The 5,967-nt window shown below is 36.1% G+C and overlaps 1 pseudogene; it reads right to left on the bottom strand.

Moving 5' to 3' along the window:
* Nucleotides 1-273: 273 nt before the first annotated feature.
* Nucleotides 274-1,361, bottom strand: LOC111750198 (WD repeat-containing protein 75-like; annotated as a pseudogene).
* Nucleotides 1,362-5,967: the final 4,606 nt, after the last annotated feature.

Raw genomic sequence — 5,967 nt, 5'->3', positions numbered from 1 at the left:
CCCCAGTGTTTTCTCTCTGGAAATATTATTTGAATACAAAATGGACTTAGCTTAACTTGTTGCTGTCGAGTTGATTCTGAATCATAGTTACCCTACAGGGCAGAGTAGAGCTACCCCATACGCTTTCCAAGGCTGTAAATATTTATAGAAGCAGACTGCCATGTCTTTCTCCTGTGGAGCTGCTGGTGGGTTCAAACTGCCAACCTTTTGGTTAGTAACCGAGCACTTAATCACTGCGCCACCAGTGATTCTGGGTTTCAATTTAAACAAATTTTAATCTTTTGGACAGCAAGAGATTATAGCAATGTTTTTTTTTCTCTGAATTGGGATCAAGCTCCACAAGTCTAATAATTAACTTTGCAGTCCAATCCAATGCACAATTGAGCAGATTCCAACAGCAGAGTATTCCATTTTCAGTAGCACTAAGAAGACACTTAAAAACATAATCTCTCAAAACAAAGGTTACTTATTTCCTCTGCTCATTAATAGAAAGTAAGCTTAAACTCCCATGTCTCTGAATACTATACTATGATTTTTTTTCCTGGAAACTAACAAGAGCCATCTTCTAAGAGACAGCAGTTAGCTGTTGGGCATTTGGGGCCTCTGCCCACAATATCACAGTTCCCACCAACATTTTTTGTATATGAGAATCACCTGTTAATATCCACACTTTGAAGTAATAACCTTTACTAGCTGAAGCCAAGGTGGGTTTTTTTTTAAGATTTCCTGTATTGCAGAAACAGTGGGAAGTGTTATCAACTTCTTGTAGCATATTAAGCTTTGTGTCGAAAGGGACAGAACACTTGTGTTTTCTTTTTATGCGTCCCTGATTTCGTATGCAATTTAAGCTCAATTTCCATTTCTTGCCGTTGTTCCATCATTGCAAGGAAGTTATGTTGGCAGTCAAATGCAGCCTTTGTGAGCTCAGATGGGATCAGACTACAATCATTGACATATTCTTGTTGTATATCTGCATTGTATAACTAGTTGTCCCTCTGGAGGGAATGAAACTGCAGGTGGCAGGTGTTCTGTTCATCACCAAAGCTTTAATTCTTGGATCAGTTATAAGACTGGTAAAGATATGGCTGTCTTTTAATATCAGAGTGAGAGTTACAGAACAAATTCTCTGCAGGTGAGACTCAGAGATGACCAGTAGTATCTCCTAAGTGGGGCAGAAACTCTCCTCTCCATAGCATCTTAATACTTTTAAGTACAGATTTTCAACAACCACTTACATGACTGTACATGCAGATTTAATCATTTTGGAAATATGGAACGATTTGTAATTTTCTCATGTGATATTCTCTCCTGAGAATATAAACATGAATAAGACCTACCTTTTTTTTTATACCTTTTTTTTTTCATACCTGGGCTTCAAAGAATTCATGTAGTCTAGCTAGAAAATGCACATGTAAATATACATGTAAAGGAAGGATTTACAAATAAAAAATTGTGTATAATAAAGCTATACACAGGATTCAATGCTGGCACAAATGAGGGAGGATATTACAAACTAAATGTGCTCCCCCCCAAAAAAGATATGTTGAAATCCTAACCTCTGTACCTGTGAGTGTGACCTTGTTTAGGGAAATAGGATTTTCATTTTCAGATGTTATCCATTAGGTTAACGAGGTCATACCAGAGTAGGTCCTAATCCTCTATGACTCCTGTTTTATAAAAGAGGAGGACAACACAGAATCAGAGGAAAACATGGAATAAAGACAGCACGTGAAGATTCATCTACAAGCCAAGGGATAGCAAGAAACTCCTGGGGCTACCAGAAACTAAAGGAGACAAGGCGTAATCTACCCCTAAGCTGACAGAAAGCAAACATAGCCCTGCCAATGCCCTGAATTTGTACTTCTAGCCTCCAGAGCTGTGAGAAAATCCTTCTCTGTTTTTAAAGCCACCCTCTTTGTGGTATTTTGTTCAGCAGACCCAGGAAAGTAAGACACAGGGCTAGTATAGTCTATGCATGAGATACGAGGATGGTTCACAGGGAAAGAGGTGTCCAGGTAGTCAGGAATAGAAAGGAAATGCTAGGCTGAGGTAGGAAAAAAGAGAGAGAGAGAAATTCAAATGGCCATGGTTCTTGAAAAACTAAAAATAATTTGAATGAATGCAGCTTGTGAGTTGGAGGAGAGAATATTGTAGACGAAACTAGAAGAGTCACGTCAATGCTTTAAATGGAAAATTTTCTGTTTTTATCACCAGAAACCGAATAGTTTACAAGACTAACAGTTTACAAGAACCACGGTCTCATCTACTCTGAGACCAGAAGACTTAGATGGTGTCCGGAAGGCTTAGATGGTGGCCGGCTGCCACTACTGACTGTTTTGATCAGGGCCACATTAGATAGACTCTGATAAAATGAGAAAAAAAATATGGAACAGGAGCTCGAATTCCTAAACAAAAACAAAAAACAGACTTACTAGACCAGTTGAGACTGGAGAACTATCCGTGATTATTGCCCAGTTGTTAGGTGCTATCCAGGCAGCTCTGACTCATACAGACCCTATGTACAACAGAACAAACAAACTGCCCAATCCTGTGCCATCCTCACAGTCGTTGCTATGTTTGAGACCGTTATTGCACCCTCTGTGTCAATCCATCTTATTGAGGGTCTCCCTTTATTCACTGACCCTCTATTTTACTAAGCATAATGTCTTCCAGGGAGTGGTCCATCCTGATAACATGTCCAAAGTATGTGAGATGGAGTTTCTCCACCCTTGCTTCTAAGAAGCGTACTGGCTGTACTTCTTCCAAGATAGATTTATTCATTCTTCTGGCAGTCCTTGGTATATTCATTATTCTTCGCCAACACCATAATTCGAAGGCATCAATTCTTCTTCGCCCTTCCTTATTCACTGTTCAGTTTCCACATGCATATGAGGTAATTGAAAATACCATGGCTTAAGTAAGTTTTGCAAATGATAATGTATATACATACATATATATATATAAAGCTATCTATATCCCCAAAACCCAGTGTCGTAGAGTCAATTCCGACTCAGAGTAACCCTATAGGATGGAGTAGAACTGCCCCATAGAGTTTCCAAGGCGCGCCTGACGGATTTGAACTGCCGACCCCTTGGTTAGCAGCCGTAGCACTTAACCACTACGCCACCAGGGTTTCCATCTATATATATGTACATATATAAAATGCTATCTATATATATGTGTGTGTATATATTATATATATTTCCTCTTGATAATAAAAAGTTCCTGTCATATATTAGGCAACTGAAGAATTCTTGAATGAATAAATGCTCACTTTGTTAAATAATGTGATGATGGCTTCCCAATACTTCACTGGTAAAATCATTAGCAGTGTATTTTTTAAGCCTCAACTTCTACTTTTAAATCCACCTCCTATCATTCTTCATCACGTGATTGATGGTTGATGAGCCTGTGATGCAATTCTGTGATTGCGTATCTTTTTTTCCTGCCAAACTAATGCAATCCTGCTCTTCTCACCTGTCAGACCAAATGTTCATATAAGCCTTCCCAGGCAAGGGTGATGACTTCTATTTCTGTGCCCCCGTATTTTAGCTGGAAACCTTGGTAGCATAGTGGTTAAAAGCCACGTCTGCTAACCAGAAGGTTGGCAGTTTGAATCCACCAGGCACTCCTTAGAAACCCTACAGGGCAGTTCTACTCTGTCCTACAGGGTTGCTGTGAGTCAGAGTTAACTCGCCTGCAACAGGTTTTATTTAGTTGTTTTTTTTTTTTAGTATATTTTATCTATACACTTAGTATAATAGTTTTCTTTCTGTGCCATATTTTATTATCTGATGTATTTTCATAATAAATTCCTTGAGGGGTTATAGCATTGTTTTTTTATTTGTGTATGTCCAACATGTAAGATTGTTGTAAAGTGTATATATATATATATATATACACACACACCTTTATTTGGAAACCCTGGTGGTGTAATGGTTAAGAGCTACGAAGCTAAGCAAAAGGTTGGCAGTTCGAATCCACCAGGAGCTCCTTGGAAACTCTATGGGGCAGTGCTACTCTATCATATAGGGTCACTGTGAGTCAGAGTCGACTCAAGGGCAACAAATATATATATATATGTGTTAGAGTTTGATACCTATATATCACTACATATTAGATATTTAGGTGACTAATATACATATGAATATATTCAGCATGTATGCTTAGCAAAATCTATATTCAAATTTTGGCTTAAAAAAACCTCACTAATTTAAAATAATTAAAGAGAAGACAAAGTATTAAAATATGACTCATGAAAAAATTTAAAGACATTTAAATTGCAGTGTTTTACTTTTGATTGCTACTTATAATTTTGCAAAGCAGTTTTATGTCATGTATAGGATTTGTTACAGTCCAAATTAATAAAGTTTTACTAAACAATATCCTGGGAGAAATACATTTAGTATTTTTTCTCTGCCTAATAAATAGTATAAATTGTTTTCATCTTTATAAAATAAATACCCAGGTGTCGTTTCTTATCTCTTGGGAGGCTTCAAAATTATTTCATATAAGAAAGAATGGTCTACAGCAAACATTGCAAGCCTAAATAAGTTTTACAGATGAGAATGTAGTTATTAGAAGACTTACATATGCAGATGGATCTATGGAAAAATAAATAGAATAACCAGCCAGAATAAATAAAATAATTCCTTTTAGAAACCTCAAAGAATAACTTAGAACCACTTATAAAAATAAACCAAATAGATTTCATGTAAAGTTGTTTTTGGTGAAAGCATCCCTCTCTTCACAAGTTAGGTATTTTAATATTAGCATAAAAAAAAGCATATGTTAAACCCAGTACTATAAATTTTAAACAGAATTCTAATATACATTTGCTTATTCTTTAGCTCTCACCTAATTCAGCACTCAGAAGTGAAAAGAACTTTGACGCCTTCTTAACTGAGGTGGAGTATGTGAAAAAAAGGTCCTTGAAATAGCGTATCAAATAAAAAAGAATCTATAATCAAAAATAAACATGCAAACTGGTTTTATTCAGCTACTAAGTATAAGCAATTGACCTTTTTAAATCCCAATATCTCAGCATTTTAATTTGTGTCTTTTTATAGACCCACGTAAGGCACATTTTTCTGTGATTAGCTAAGAGCTTGAACAATTTTACCATTGTTCATTTTGAGTTATAGGCATATAAAATACACACCAGATAATATGGTGCAAGTGCTCAAAATGTAAATATGGAAAGGCCCTTAAATATAAAGTTAACAGAGCAAACTATAAATGCTTTCTAATACAACCTTCCTTCAAGGTAATCAGTCCTTCCTACTCCATGTGCTATAGCAATAAAAAAAAAAATGTAACTGGTATTCCTTGCCTAGAATCCTAAGAAAGCTGCAGCTGTTCATCAAGAGCATTTTGTTTTTTCCAGACCTGCAGCTGTAACTCACGTAATTTATGTGGTACATTGGAGCTGTCCATCTGCTGGATGCTGAATTCACGGTTGACTAATCATTTGTGATAGAATTCCTGTCTAGTTGTTTGTGCATAATACCATATCCTAATGACTCTGGGTGATTTATCCTGCATGGATTTAGAGCAAAACATCATGCTGTTTTCTCTGGAGAAATGCTATGAAGACAACATTGGAAACCAATTTCATTAAAAGCAAAAAGGAAACTCAAGCCATTTAATTTAGCGGCATTGATCAATTATCAAACTACTAACATGGACTCATAGAACTTTAGATCTTAGTGAAATTGCAGTGTTCCAGCAGTCTTCCAACATTGCTTCATTTGGCTTATAATAGTTAATATAATAGCTAAATCCTAACATTTATCGAGTGCTTACTATGGGTCAGGGACATTCTAATAATATTAGAAGTATTAACTTATTTATGTAAGTCTTACGCCAAATATATTAGTCAACTAGTATTGGTATATTGATCATAGTAACTTTGATAATTAAGACTATTAGCAAAATTATTCTAGTTAATGTTTGTCAGAGTAGAAC

Source organism: Loxodonta africana, chromosome 10 (assembly GCF_030014295.1).
Source record: "Loxodonta africana isolate mLoxAfr1 chromosome 10, mLoxAfr1.hap2, whole genome shotgun sequence".
NCBI lineage: Eukaryota > Metazoa > Chordata > Mammalia > Proboscidea > Elephantidae > Loxodonta > Loxodonta africana.
This window is presented reverse-complemented; position numbering and strand designations above follow the sequence as displayed.